The 15,410-nt window shown below is 34.8% G+C and overlaps 1 protein-coding gene across 1 annotated transcript in view; it reads right to left on the bottom strand.

Annotated features, from left to right (window-relative positions):
• DIAPH3 (diaphanous related formin 3) overlaps window positions 1–15,410 on the bottom strand; it is a 464,308-nt gene that overhangs the window by 126,258 nt on the left and 322,640 nt on the right. The gene's annotated exons all lie outside the window — the stretch shown is intronic.

Raw genomic sequence — 15,410 nt, 5'->3', positions numbered from 1 at the left:
TTCAAGGCAATGGCTTTTATTCTAAAGTTGACTAGAGGCTTATTAGGGGATTTGTTGTTAGAGGTGCTGCTGAATGAATTCAGAGTATAAAATTACATATTTCTATATTAAATTTTGTTAGCATGTTCCTGGTAAATTATTGTTCATACCACATCATAATGATCTTCTGACTCTAGAAGGCAAAGAAAAGCTCACTGGACACTGGAGCGTACTGAAGAATACAGCGGAAATGGTTCTTTGAGAGTAGGGAGAAACTTCCCCACTCCAAGCTCACACAATCATTTGAGCTGTAATCAACAAAGGTTTTGTGTGTCTGTGTGTGTACATATCACAAAACTTTCTTAAACTCCCGTTTAACTATGTGTGTGTATATACATGTAGGTATATGTGTATCTTGTGTATGTATTATGTATGTATATGCATGTTTGTGTATTTCTATACACGTTTATATTGTATATATATATCAGCATGCGTATGTGTTTATAAATATATGGGTAGATAAGATATATATACATACATAATTTATGGTTTTATATATATATGTACATATACATATATATAGAGAGAGATACTGTACATAGCTCTCAATTCTAAATAGTAACCCTGTGAAGTGAAAAGAACTAAGCAATGCTGCCTATTTTTAAAACCACAGTTCAATAGCAGGCCATTAATTAAGTTATGCATACTTGGAATTTAAAATACAACAGTTTGTCTCTACTAGTTTTTAATTTTTTAATGGAAATATTGTCCCTCAATATATTATAAAGAATTTGATTAAAAAAAGCACACGTATTATGCTAGATAATTAAATATTTATAAAGTATATAAAAATACAAGTATCATCTTCAGAAGGTTGACTACCAGGTAATGGGGTGGGGGAAACACAGCAATTCATGAAAACCATATGGGTTGTAATGTGAATTGGTGGAAAGAACAAGCACAATGATGAAATCATTTGATTATTAGAGTATTTTAGTAAATGTTATTTAATTGTATTTGAAGAGTTCAAAATAATTTTAGTAGAAACACTACTTTAAATTCATTCATAGTTGATGGGAATAGATGAAGTTAGTCGGAGAAGCAAGGTCCTGGGAAAGAGATTAAGATTGCTCTTTAGTAGGCTGAGTTTGAAACCTCAGTCTAGAAGGCATAACTGAAATGGGTAAGAGCTTGGAGTCTGAATGTTGAAGAAGGGCAGAGGAAGGCCAAAGATAGAAGCCTGAGTGAATATCAACCTTAAAGGGTTCAGAAGAGCATGCTATAAACTGTTAAGCTCCATGACATACTGGCTCGTGCTTCATCTAAAGTCTACATTGTATCTTAAAAGCCTTTCACTTATCAAAGATAATGTTGGTTAAAATGAACTGAGTATATCCAGTGGGGGGAACTTTGGGGGAGCCAACAGAAACAGAAATGGCATATCAAAATGGAAAATGAAAACCTTAAGTTATTCTTTTCTCCACTTAGGTTCATAATGAGACATAAAAATAATCACCTTTCACCTGTGTACAACGTTTCCTGGTTCTCCATTGCCAATGCAGGTAAGGGAACTTGGAATGAAGATGGAATTTACAGAATGAGCACAAAGTGGGCCATAATCCAGAAGCTACAGTTACTAGTGGACATAGATCAAGCAGTCAGCTTCTACGGATTATCTAGGAACAGTGACAAATGGGGTGACCAACAATGAAACCTTCAAGGTATTTCTTTGAGAGCTTTTTCAGTCCCTCAGGGACCTCACTACTTCTGCCTCTCCTTATTGAGAAATACTTACCTTTACTGAACCAGAGAATCACCTCTCCTGAGTATCAAAGGCCATAAACTTGACACCAAAGTCCCATCATGACATGACATGCCCCATGACTGGGGTATCTATGCATGGTGAGAGAATAAAACTGAATGAACTGCCCAGAGCTAAAATATTATACTTGCACCAGCACTGCTACAGTCAGAGCATGAGCAGAAGACTCTGACTTTGTTCCTCATGCCTTCTAATCTGGACAGGTTGCTGCTGAATTTGATAATTTAAATTGGAAGATCTTTCTCATTCATTAATAGGCCCATGTGACCTGCCTGAGTCACATGAGTCTGAATCACATGGAACCTGTGGTAGGAGGAGTTTACAACAGGAAGAGATGGGGCTAGAGCAGAGCTGAGAGGAGATTAGTTAAGAGTCTAATCAGAGCTGGGAAGGAAGCAGGCAGCTGTCTAGTGTGAGTGAAAGAGGTTGTTTGTGATTTGTTTAAGGGAGTTGGTTTGTGGGAAGCCTTGCAGGGGGAAGGCTGGGGAGCTGGTGTTGCCCTCTGCATTGTTATTGTGTATAGATGTCTTTGTTACTATGAGGATTTGGCTCCAGAAAATTTATGGCCTCCATGGGTGCTGGGAATATCACACTGGTGCTATAATGACTTCAGCAGTCTCTCCACCCATTATGAAAAGGAAGGTAGGACACTCCAATTATCAGCCATGTTGGTACTTTTTTTTTAAAGGAGACAAGCTATTTTAGGGGTTGGTTGTAATTATTTTGAGGGTTTCTTTGTTAGGGGAATCTTTATTTTTCACTTTAGAAGGAAAAGGATTAAGGAAGTCTCTTGTTTGGAGAGTTGCAATCTTTAAATACTATTACCCAATTAACTTTATCATCATCTTTGTGGTTCTGGATTAAGAGACTAGGGGATTCGCACTGCCCACCTCAAGAAGCTTCCATGGCTTCTAACTGCCTCTAGAATAAAATACCAACTCTTAGGTTTGGTGATAAAACCCTTCACAATCTATTCTTCAACCTATCTTTTTTAGACTACGTTCCCATGAGTTCCCTTCATTTACTCTCCCTACTGTTCCCCATCCAGGACATTTCATTTCCTGCATGTGTTCCTCTATACAGGTTATCCTTCATCCAGAGAAATCTCTCTTTTCTACCATTGGCCTCTTGGATTCCCAAACTCTCTTTGAGGTTAGGTTCAAACGTTATCAATAGAAGGCATGTCCTGATTTCCCCCAGTTTTTAGTAATCTTTCCTTGAACGTTTTCTAGTTTATATTTTGTATGTACTGATCTATACATTTGCTGTTTCCTCCCTATAGAATGTAAACTTCATGAGGGAGCCGACTGTTTAATTTCTAGCACCTAGCACAGTTCCTGAAATATAGTAGGTACTTAATAAATATTAATGGAACAAATGAATTGGTTATGTAGTCTTAAGTATTACTCATCCCATTTTACAGATGTGGAAACCGAGTGTCCAGGGGTTTAAATAGCTCTTTTCATTACCCAGCTGGTAAATGTCGGAGAAGAGATTTGATCTTAAGCTTTCTGATTTGAATTACAGCATTCTATCTACTAGCCCATGCTACTTGAAAAACCTTATGGTAACCTCTTGAAAACAAACATAATATCCTGTGTTGTATGTTCAGTTGTAATGTGTTCAGAACACATTCATATGCAGTACCATCTTATGGTAAGATTAGGTCACAGATAAAGCACTTGTCTTTGAGAGATGAAAATTTTAAGAAGGCAAGTGAAGTTTTAGTCATTTGTGTAGTCTTACAACTTGTGATGGCAGTAAGCCAGGTTGGCTATCAGCCTGGACCACACATCTTTGGCTATTGATGTCATGTTAGCCAGCTCTTGAAGTAAAAACAACATAATCAAAGCACATCTCTCTATTCACCTAAGGTCTGGCTCATCTGAAACAGTTAGAAGGAAAATCTGAAATTTATTTTAAAAAATATACATATATGTGTGCATGCATATACACACATATATGTATATGAGAAATAAAGGGATTTTAATGAGATATGACTGGAATGTTTCTGTGCTAATCCAGTTATAGACTAAAAGAAGAAAGGTAATTAAACAGGATAATATCATCACTTATATGTGAAAAGGACTCACTTGTCAAACTGAAGCATCACAATTTAAATCTTTTTCACTAAAGGAGAATCTCAACAATAGTACTTGCAAATTTTAAATATTCATTTTTGTTGAAAGCCTATTATAAGAAACTTTAAGACTGTTCAAATATTTTATTATGTAGGAACAGATTTTGAAAATGACTTCTAAAAGGTTTTTTTTAACCTTATAAAGCACTGAAGAAAAACATCAAATAATTTCTTTTCAAATAGAGGGAATTAAAAAGTCTAATTCAACATCAAGAATCAAGCAAAAAAAATTATGGGGAAAGTAGAGAATAACAGTGAAGAATCTGTCTTTGAGAGAAGCTAGAGACAAGTTACCTAGAGTTTACTTCAGTGATTCCTCTAATACTATTTTTCATTGGCTAGGAATCCCTAAACCTTGGTTTTGCAGGGGAGCTCAAAGGCATTCTACTCTAACAAATCCTTGGCCACTACAATTTCCCTAATGAATTCAAACAAAAACCTCAAAAGAACACAGGAGTTTGAGTGTGCATAGCCCTTTCTACTACCAGATAGCTCTAACTATAAAAATTTTCTTTACATCAAGATGAAGCTTATCTCTATAATTTCTACCCATAGTTCTTGGTGCTGCCTTCAGGTCTAAGCAGAACAAGTTTAATCCCCTAGATTCACACCTAAGACAGCCCTTCAAAAGCCTGAAAACAGGTACTATGCCCATTTGTAAAGTGATGGCAATGTAGCAGTGGAAAAGTGCAGAGAAGGTGCCAAGAATCATGCCAATGAGGCATGAGAGCAGGACTTTTATGGAGGGTAACAGATTATATGGCACTTATTTGCATTTGTTTTCCAGATCTTTGCTTCTCAAAGTGGATACTTAGATGGAGTCATGACTTCACTGGTATGGGAACTCTTTCTACTCATGCTAATCACATATTTTTCCTTTGATCCTCTACTGTACATCTACTCACCTGGTTAAGGGACCTTCTTACCTTTAATATCTCAAGAAGACCTGCTTGTGTTTTTAATATTACAGGGTGACTTAGGGTAGCACTTGGCCTGGCCCTATGTTGCCTCTCATTCTTAGTATATAATTTATCAATGAAAAAAATATTGCTGTCAGTTTGGTATTATTGTTAGAACTGTGCAATTTTCCCAATTGTTGGCTGGCTGCTGTCCTAGTATGAAATTCTGAACCCTGGACACTCACTATTCACTTGTCTCTCCAAGCTTTGTATTTTGGACCAGAGTACACCTCAGTAAGACCCCTCTTCAGTTACACATCAGTGTCTGCGAAATTTGTGTCTACATTCTGAGTGTTCTCTCTTTTTTCTTTTTGATGCCAGAGCATACTTCACTAAATAGGTTTTTAATGTTCTGAAGGCAAATGCAATTAGTTCAATGGCATTTTCAAGGTACCTCAGATTCTTGAAGTCTATGTTAGTAGAATACAAACTATGGTTGGTTACCTCAAGTGTAAAAGGCTTAAATATATGGTAATGATGACAAACTAAATTCTACATGAGGATTAGTCTACTTAAGTACAGAGAGACTCATCACAAGCACTTTGGACATTAGGTAATAAATTCTTTGGTCATGGTTTTCCATGAAATAGAAAAATTAAAATTGAGCTTTAATTTTAGAATTACAGAATCAAAGGATCACAGGTTTTAAAGCTTAATGAGCTACATGGGAAATTTAGAGGCCTTTTACAGATAAAAAAAAATTGAGGCACAGAGAACTTAAGTGTTTGCTAATGTCACATAAGCAGTAAGCAGCAAAACCAGGATTGGAATCCAGGTTCTCTGATTCCAAATCCAAGACCCTTTTCATTTGTGTAGCCGTTTTATCCAGGATGACTCTCTTCTGTATCTGCAGTCAATAAGATGGAATGGCAGAGAACTCTGAGAGTCACACAGTTTTTAAACAGTCTATATTGCCTAACTGCTGTTCCTAAAACATACATACACACACACACACACACACACACACACACACAAATACACATACATACCCTCACTTAAATGACAAAAGGACAGCTCACCAGTTCTATTTATAGAGGTAATGAAGGAATTAGTGGAATCAGTTTTATTCTGCATCCAAGAACAACAAAGAACCATGGTCTCATGTGATATGTGCTTATTCTGAGATTAAGCTAAGAGACTATGAAGAGGAAAATTGCAATTTATGCACCAGCATCTGTTGAAGATTACAAAAGAATATCAAAAGTTAACGGAGAAGTGAACAAGATCATCCACACCAAGTCAACATATTCTTGGATCTTCTGAGAACATAGACACAGAGAATAATGGTGTAAAATATGGGTTAGGACTAAAGAAATGAAACAGACCAAAGGTTTGTAAACTATTTCAAATTTTCAAAACTCTCACTAGTATATTTTACTTGTGTGCATGTGTGTATGTGTATGTACATACACATATCTATTTTATATATATTTTCTTCAAGCAGAGAGTTGATAGGCAAAAGTGAGCTATAAGTCAACTGAGATCACTATACAAAAATTTTGAATAAAATTCACATTCTGATCTAGATTTACTGTACAGGTCCAACATTGTGGTGTCTTAATTCTATTAGAGAATTTTTACTAGCTAAAATTTAATGCAGTTATTCATGGTCTTCTACTCAATGCTAGAGATTAAGGAATTCTTTGTTATTTTTTTAACTATCGTTCAGAGAAGCAAAGTCACACTGCAATATGAATTAAGATCCTGACTCTACATCTTGTGCTTTTAGCATTCACTGACCTCTTATCAATCTCCTTCAGCCCATAAGCCCAAATCAATCATTAAGACCTAAATTAGACAAATGTTTCCTTTTTTTCAATATTTATTTTTCTCAATTTCATTACTACTGACATTTCAAAGCCTAAAAATTTCTGTTTCTCTGATGTATTTTCAGAACCATTATTAACAGTGAACACTGAGTTCATTAATTTACTGATTTTCTATCATTCCCCCTCTGACATCCCTTCCTCCCACAAAGTGTGTGCAACCTTTCTTTGGAAGAGGGACTGAATGGAATGAACATAAGAACACTTGGAAGACGTATAAACATCATAGAATTTCAAATAATTTTTCCTATCAAAAATATCTGTCTTTATTGAACCTACTAATTCAGATTACATTTCAAATTGTTACATGTAATACAAGTTAGAGCAACATTTAAAGCAACATGTGAGTATATATATGTGTGTGTGTGTGTATATATTTACGAAATATTTACAGTCTTACATAAAGAATATCTTCTCTGAATGAATTCTTAAATAATATTTATATCACATTAGAGAAAAAAGAACAGCAAGGAATAATTCTTTTTCCTCTTTAAGCACTTTATACTTTTAGGGAACATAAAACTGCATCCGGATCTAAATTCCCCAGTCACTGGTAAATGCCTTCCTTTTGTCTCCCTTGTCTTTACAAGAGGTATGAAAATGGGCCCATAATGTCTTCAACTTGTTTTGCTTAGGTTGGGTTTTGTTACTTGTTTACAGTATTCTTGTCGTCTGTAATGCCAAAATCCAAAGCTAACTTGGCAACACAGAAAAGAAGTGATTTCTAAAGTACATACACACATAAAGAATTGAATAATGTAAAAATACTGAACTTTAATTTTAATTTCAACTTATTCAAAAATTTAATTTGCTAGAAAAATGATCATTACCACAGCTTAATAATTAAATGATTTACAAAATTATAAAGAAATACAGTTCAAACTTTTTAGGCCCCCAACATGGCATCTTTGTTCCTCTTTAAAACTCACTAATTTAAAGAACTAATTTACAGCATATTAGATGAAATTACTTGTCACTAATCCTGTACTTTAATAATTTTGAATTATTTAAATAAAATAGTTCTCTGACTGGAATGGCAGGGGGTATCATAATCAAGTGTATAATATCTCTCATAATGAAATGCATGCATTCCAATGATACAAGTTTCAAGATACTTCATAATCAGACATAGAAACAAACTAAACCACAGGGACATCAGATATAGGGGTAGGGAGACAAGGAAAGGGGAGCACTACAATGCAAATAACATCATATGGAAAAAGGAAAGAAAGAATAGTCAAAAGATAACCCCAAGACTTTTGAACATCAAAAACTAGATGAAAGATATCACTACAAGCAGAAGCAAGGAATTCAGAAAAAAAAAAGTTTATAAGTTTGTTTTGGGATATGTTGAGCTGATGATCATTTCCTCTCAAATAAAGATAAAAAGTGCAAACTTTCATGAAAGCTCAGACTGATGCCACTCAAAGACTGCCCATCTAATGTTTTAAGAGATCATCATGACTGCAATTCAATGCTTTTGAGTCTGAAAGTTTAGATTACATAAATAAACATCATCAGAAAAGTTTGCACATTATTCTGAATACTGCCCGGGTAACAAAGATGCCACAGTCCGTGGCACACTTAATAAAATATTGACCTGAGTTCTGAATTATATCACTCTAAGTTATTTTGATATTATCACAGTGATAGGATTCTTTGCACTAAGAAAACATCAAAATGATTGATTGGTATATTTTCTGCCAAGAACTGAAACAGCGTGAGACAGGTGACTATCCTCACATGAACATAAAGAATACAAGTATGCTCTATTTACATAAAGGTATGTTTTCTTCGTCTATTTTCTTAGAACTACGCTACACCTTAGGGAAGCCTTCAAATGAGTGAGTAAATGAACCTTAGCCAAAATGTAACTAATGATACAAGGATTTTAACATTTTATAACTCAATATGTAAGTGCAAAACTGTTACATGTCACCAAATAATTCATCTTGTATTTTTTTTTTTTTTGGTAGAGAATTAGAGGTGACTTTGAAAATGGCTTCTAGTAATGGAATACTATTGTGTTATAAGACATGATGAACAGGAAGACTTTAGAGAGGCCTGGAAAGACTTAAATGAACTGATGCTGAGTGAAAAGAGCAGAACCAGAACTTTGTACACAGCAATTTTTTTGGTTTTTCTGGTAGACTTAGTATTTTATTGTAATGCAAAGACTTAAAAAGTTACCAGTGGACTCCTGAGGTAAAATGCCTCCCACATCCAGAGAAAGAACTATGGAACTGGATCACAGAGTGAAGCAGATCATTTTCTTTTGTATTATGTTTTATTTTGTTTTATGGCTTCTCCCATTCATTTTAATTCTATACAACATGACATGCAAGGTGAAAATATATTTAATAGGAATGTATGTGTAGAACCCATATAAGGCTGTATGTTGTCTCAGGGAGGGAGTGGGGAGGGAGGGGGAGAGAGGAGAAAAAATCTGAGATAGATGGAAGTGATTATAGATCACTGAAAACAAATAAAAAAATTTAATAAAAAATGGCTTCTAAATAGTGATGGATAGGATACTGTGTATCCTTTTAATTAACATGATGTAATGACGCAAAAATGTCTCATCAATTTCTGATACAGTCAACTTTCATTTAGGAAAGTAAAATTCTTCTACAGTTTCATGAACGGACTAAATAAAAGTTTAGTCCTATGAGACAACAACAAATATTAAACAGTCAAAAGTTAGAAAATAAAAAGTTTTGGACATTATATTTCAAGAAATCATAAACAAAAACTGCCTAAACCTATTAGAACAAGAGGGCAAAGCGAAAATAAAATGAATCCTCTGATCATCTCCTGAAAAAAAAAACCTCCTAAATGAAAATTGTCTGAGCTTCCTGGTCAAAGAAAAAAATATTGAAAGCAGTCAGAAAAAAAGAGTTCAAATACCAAGCAATCATACTTAGGATCACAACAGATTAAGTAGTTTATACTATAAAGGAATGGAATGTGGACCATGATTTTACAAAGGGTAAAAGATATTGGCTTACAACCCAGAATAATGTATCCAGCAAAACCAAGTGTAACCTACAAAAATGAGCATGGTTCTATAACAGATGACTTCCAAGCGTTACTGATGAAAAGACAGGACGTGACCAGAAACTGAGAAACACAGGGGTCAAGAGAAACCAAAAGGCAGATCCAAGTGAGAAATTAAAAGAAATGATACTATACCTTCTAGTGGGGTGGGGAGCAATACATGCATCCCTTCAGTCCTCAAACACACACACACACACACACACACACACACACACTCTCTCTCTCTCTCTCTCTCTCTGTCTCCTGTCTCTCTCTGTCTCTCTCTCTCTCTCCCTTTCCCCTCTTTCCAAGGAGTCCTCTACAGCCATGAAATCACAGCTCTAGTCCCTATCTCTATCCTCTCCCAACCACGTAACTCCATCTTGACATTTCCAAGGAAGGATATTCATCACAGTTCTCTTTATAGAAATATTCTAATCAATTATTCAAGGACTAATTCTCCATATGCCATTTTCTTCTATTTTTTTTAATGTTAATACTATGTAACCAGAAAAAAAAATGAAAAGAAGGAAAAGATGCTCAACAACATTCAACAAGTGTTTATTAAGTGTTTGCTATGTGTGAATTACAGTGCTAGGGTTGAAGTTAAAGAGAAAGAAAGTATAAAATGGAATATGTTAAGTGCATGAGAGGTAAAAACAAAGTGAAATGTGAGTTTCCAAGACGCCAATAGTAGTTATTTGGAGTACCTTCTATATCAGTGGTTTCCAAACTTATTTGGCTTACTACCCACTTTTCAAAAACAAAACAAAACAAAACTTACTCAGTATGCCCTTGGAAATCTACTTTCTAAAGAAAGTACTTTTTTTACCCTTTTATCATTTGGTTTTTGAAATTTATACCATTTCAAAAAAATATAATTTAAAAAAATAATATATTTTAAATTTAATAATTTATTGTAAATTTGTGGGGTTTCTCCTGCATTGAAATTTTGATGATGCAATATTGCCTCATATAACCATATAATATTTTATTACAAACAAATCATTACACGCACATATTCCTGCTGATGCATGTTGGACTTCCAGACAATGCACAACATGCTCCCCTGCCAACATTTGCTTGTTAAGACCTGTGGGTGGACTTGATCACTGATAGGTTGTAACTTTCATTTTGCGTATTTATTTGGAAAATAATCCAGTCACTATGACGTTAATTCTGTTATACAGCAGATGAAAAAAATACAAATTCTTTTTCAAAATTTACTTCTCTTCTTTCCTTATGCTTCCACTGCCCCCTTATTTTTATTCAACACCCCCCAATTGCACCCAAGGCTACTACTGTCTCCCTGGATCATTGCAGTGGCCACCTGGGGGCCCATTTTAAACATATTTTTGATATGGGAAGAGGGTGGGAACTAATGATGATAATAAAGTACCTGGATTCAATTCAGAAAACATTCCAGTCAACTATGAAAAGGAGGGCATGTATATGAAACTTTTTTGGCCTGTATTTTGGAAAAAAAAAATTCTGGCTTATACCCCAGGATGCCACTGATAAGAAAAAAGTCCCTGCATACACCAAATATTTACTGCAGCACTTTCTGTGATATCAAAGAATTAGAAGCTGAGAAGATACCCATCATTTGAGGAATAGCTAATATTTCAAAACTGGGGAACGTTAATGTAATGGAATATTACCATGCTAGATCCAGAAAAATATAGATATATTTGAACTGATGCAAAGCAAAATAAGAACCAAGAAAACAACCACGAGCCTATCAATGTAAATGAAAGGAACAATCAAACACCCACACCCACACACATCCATGCAAACTCAAAAGCAAATGTTACAAAACTATAAAGAAAGAGCAAGCATGGCTTTAAAGAAGAGATGAGAACACATTCACACCTCTCCCTTTCGTAAAGATGAGAGATTCATCTCTTAATGCTATGCAATTCACATTTTTGAGACTTTTAAAAAATGTATTGCTCAATTACACTGATTTTTCTATTGCTAACTTTTTCCCTTTCTTTGCCTTTAAAAATACTATCTGTATATGGGATTTAGAGGGATGGGGGGCAAGTTGTGGTGATGAAAAATATCAAGACATCAAGAAAAAACTTTCTCACAAAATAGTTCTATTTAGAAACGGGGCATTCTGCAATTTATTATCTTAGAGAGCTGCCTAAGGCACTGGTAAGTTAGTTGACTATCCTAGGAGCATACAACTGGTACGTGTCAAAGGCTTGACTTGGAACACAGACACATCTTGCTGGTTTTGAGGTGAACCCTCTAGCCAGTAGACAAAATTGTCTCACTTCTCTTTATCCTCTCTACCCAACATAAAAAAATAAGAATGGTGCACATAATATCCTAACTCCTTTAATAATAATGTAAGGAAAATATCACAACCTTTAAGAGGGATAATAAACTCTTTAGTTGATAAATTTGGTAAGATTTAGAAGAAATTTCTAAGTTATATTAACATAACATACAATTTCTCTAAAAAGTAGGACTACTTGCTTTTATTCAGAACCACAAAATGGAAACAAAGGAACAGTTTCAGCCAAATGGATAAACAACAGATCTTTAAAAGGGAATTATCTGTTTATTTAATAGACTGAAGTTGCACCAAATGAGACATTTAAGTCTAATAAATAACAAAATGAAATACTATGAAAATATAGTGGTTGTTCACATGAAGTTTAAATTATTCCATTAAATAAACTCAATACATCCACAAAACATAATCATATAAAACCACACTGATTTTGAGACCATTTTGATGAACTGTTGAAAAATCATGTAGACTAACTTCCAAGAAGTTCTAATGTATAAAATGCCAATTATATTATGAAACAGCCTTATTTTTCCCCTACTGACAAAAACCAAAAGTAGATTTTGGCACAAAACTATGTGTGGATCCTATGCAATGATTATTCCTAGCTATCCTGGTACAAACAATTGTACATTAGTGTAGGTTTTTATCTATCTTAAATAATCACAAAATTCTTTGTTTACTAGATGTCCTTTGCATTTGATGCCTCATCCTTTCTTGCCTCCATTAAATGAAAATGTGATCTTTAAAGAATGAAATTCCCAACTTACATAAAACTTGATATATGGAATAAGAAATGAATTATTAAATATGTATTATCACAACATATAAAAAGCTATTTGTTTAATTTAAAGGTATCAACTATGGAAACCACACAAAAAAGTAACATGCAACAACGGATATTTGGAAGACCTATGAGTTTTGTCTCTCTAAAAATAAAAAAAGAAAAGAACTCTTTGAAGACATGATATGGTAGTGTGACATTTCTGCTGTTCTTAGCTTTACAACAGAGCTTTGTGGTCTAAATACCATTTTAGAATGTTTGATTTCCCTTCTTTTGAAATTGCAGTAGACTACTTCATATTTTTCATTATACTTACAAAAATATACACTCTGAAAAGATAGTGATAATAAATAGTCGGTCTGAAAAGTCACTCTGCACTCTTGCCAAGGGCAAGCAATGATTTATGACGGACAAACAAGAAAGAACACTGATTTAATTTTATTTTACCACCTTAGGTAGTGAAATCCTAATTCTTGCACCATAAAAGTATGTTTCTTACTTGCAAAATTGCAAATGGTACACGATAAACTCAATTCCCTTTATACAAATGAGAAGTGAGGCTCACTAATTCTGTGAAGAGAATTCCCCTATGTATTTATGGGAGGTTGAGGGGATGAAGGCAATTGAACCTATATAACAATATTCAGAAGTATATAATAATCACTATTTGGACAGGTTTCTGGAAGACAGTCTAACAGTGTACATTTCCATTATTGCTATTCTAGAGAAGGAAGCCCATTTTTTTCTATCACTCACATGAATAAGAATATGAGGACATCATTTGGAAGGGATAATTTAATTTAAAATGCACATATTGTGTTTGTTATGTTTCAGGTACTGTGCTAAGAGTTGGGGGTACAAAGCTTAAAAAAAGAAACAGTCTTTGCCCTCAAGAAACTTCTGTTTTGAAATGGGAAGACTACACACATAAAGAAAGAAGTGATCGGGAAGGGAACTTTGCCCTGTAGAGGTGGGTAGTGAAAGGGGGTGTGTATGTTGGTAGGCAGAGAGTCAGATGACCTGGGATGAAATCTGAAGTTAAAGAATGTCTACAGGGCTGGGGCTCCTGAGGCCTTGAGATCACATGTGGCCTAGGTCCTTTGGTGCCACCTTTTGATTGAGTCCAAGTTTTACAAAACAAATTCTTTTATTAAGGGGATTAGTTCTGTGAAGTGTGGATTCTGTCAAAGGGTCAGACTTGAGGCCTTTAGGCCACAGGTTGCCCATCCCCAGTTTAGAATCTGGGGTCAGACAGTAGTTATAGTATGGCAAGGAAGTAGTTTGTACATACATAGTCACCCATCACTAGCCTAAGGGTAGGTTCTACAAGAAGCTACCTCCCCAGAGACTAGGTCAAAGATTCAGGAAGACCAAAGAATGAAGGTTTTGCTCTCAGATCCTGTATCAAAACTGCTGGTCCAGTAGGGTTTGTGGGGGGTTTGGGAGTGGGAGATCAATGTCGATGGAAATAAGGTGAGATGGCCTGGGTGCAGATGGATGGCTAAAGGTGATGTGAAGCTGTGAAACTTGCACTGGTTTGTTGTAAAGGCCCCTCAGATTTCTCAGAGCTTACTGCTGCTCTGAGTATACTCCTACTTTGCTCTGAGGTATAAAAAGGCACTTAGATCTGCCAGCAGCCATTAAGGTAAACTAAAAACTAATTTATTCCCTATTAAAACTGGTTTATGTTAATTTTGAATAGAGAAAGAGTAGGGAAAGAGTCGGGGGAATTTTCTGGGTAAAATTTTCTTCATTTCATTCATGTAGATCACCTGTACTCTAGCTTCTACCTCCATCCAGAATTTGAGTCCCCTACTTCTTCCCTTCCTCCCTGATGAGTAAGATATCTTTATCTTGATCTGACTCAGAGGAACCTCACCACTTCTACTAAACTCTTTGAGGGCAGGTCTTGACTATTAATATTTGTATTCCCAATGGTGGACATGTAGTAAATGCTTACTAAATGCTTTCTTATTCACTGATTCATTCTGTTGTGCAGAAGTTTTCATAAGGGAAGAAATGGATTGATTAGAAAATATGAAATTATCACATCACCTTTTCAGTTGATTGTGCTATATTACTAACAGAAAGAAGTCTGAAGTTTTAGTGACATCTGTGGGAGTGATCAAAAACCAAATTACTTCGAGCACAGAGTTTATACATTAAGAAAAGAAAAAAAGTTCTTTATTTAGAAATAGCTACATTTTTTTGATTCCCATCATTACAAAGTATTCAGTTTTCCACTGTTTTAAATCAGAATTCTCACTATTCCTTAAGTTTTTTGTTATTTTTTTCTAAATTAATCTAAGCTATTTTCTTGCCTCTGTAATGGAAGATTCAAAAACACACTTGGGGGAAAAAATCATTATGTTATTTTTTGATGCTGAAGAAATAAAAATGGAAGGCCATGAAACTGCATGGATGATACTATCACATCTTCATAATTCTAAATTTCTTAATTAAAGAACACATCTGCTGTAGGAAATCATAAATGCATAAAATATGATGTCCAGGTCATAAGTCCTGAAAATTGATCTTGTATGACAAGCTGTTTTGTTCTGT

The sequence above is a fragment of the Notamacropus eugenii genome, chromosome 6 (assembly GCF_028372415.1).
Source record: "Notamacropus eugenii isolate mMacEug1 chromosome 6, mMacEug1.pri_v2, whole genome shotgun sequence".
Taxonomy (NCBI): domain Eukaryota; kingdom Metazoa; phylum Chordata; class Mammalia; order Diprotodontia; family Macropodidae; genus Notamacropus; species Notamacropus eugenii.
Note: the sequence above shows the minus strand (reverse complement) of the source record. Positions and strands in the feature narration are given on the sequence as shown.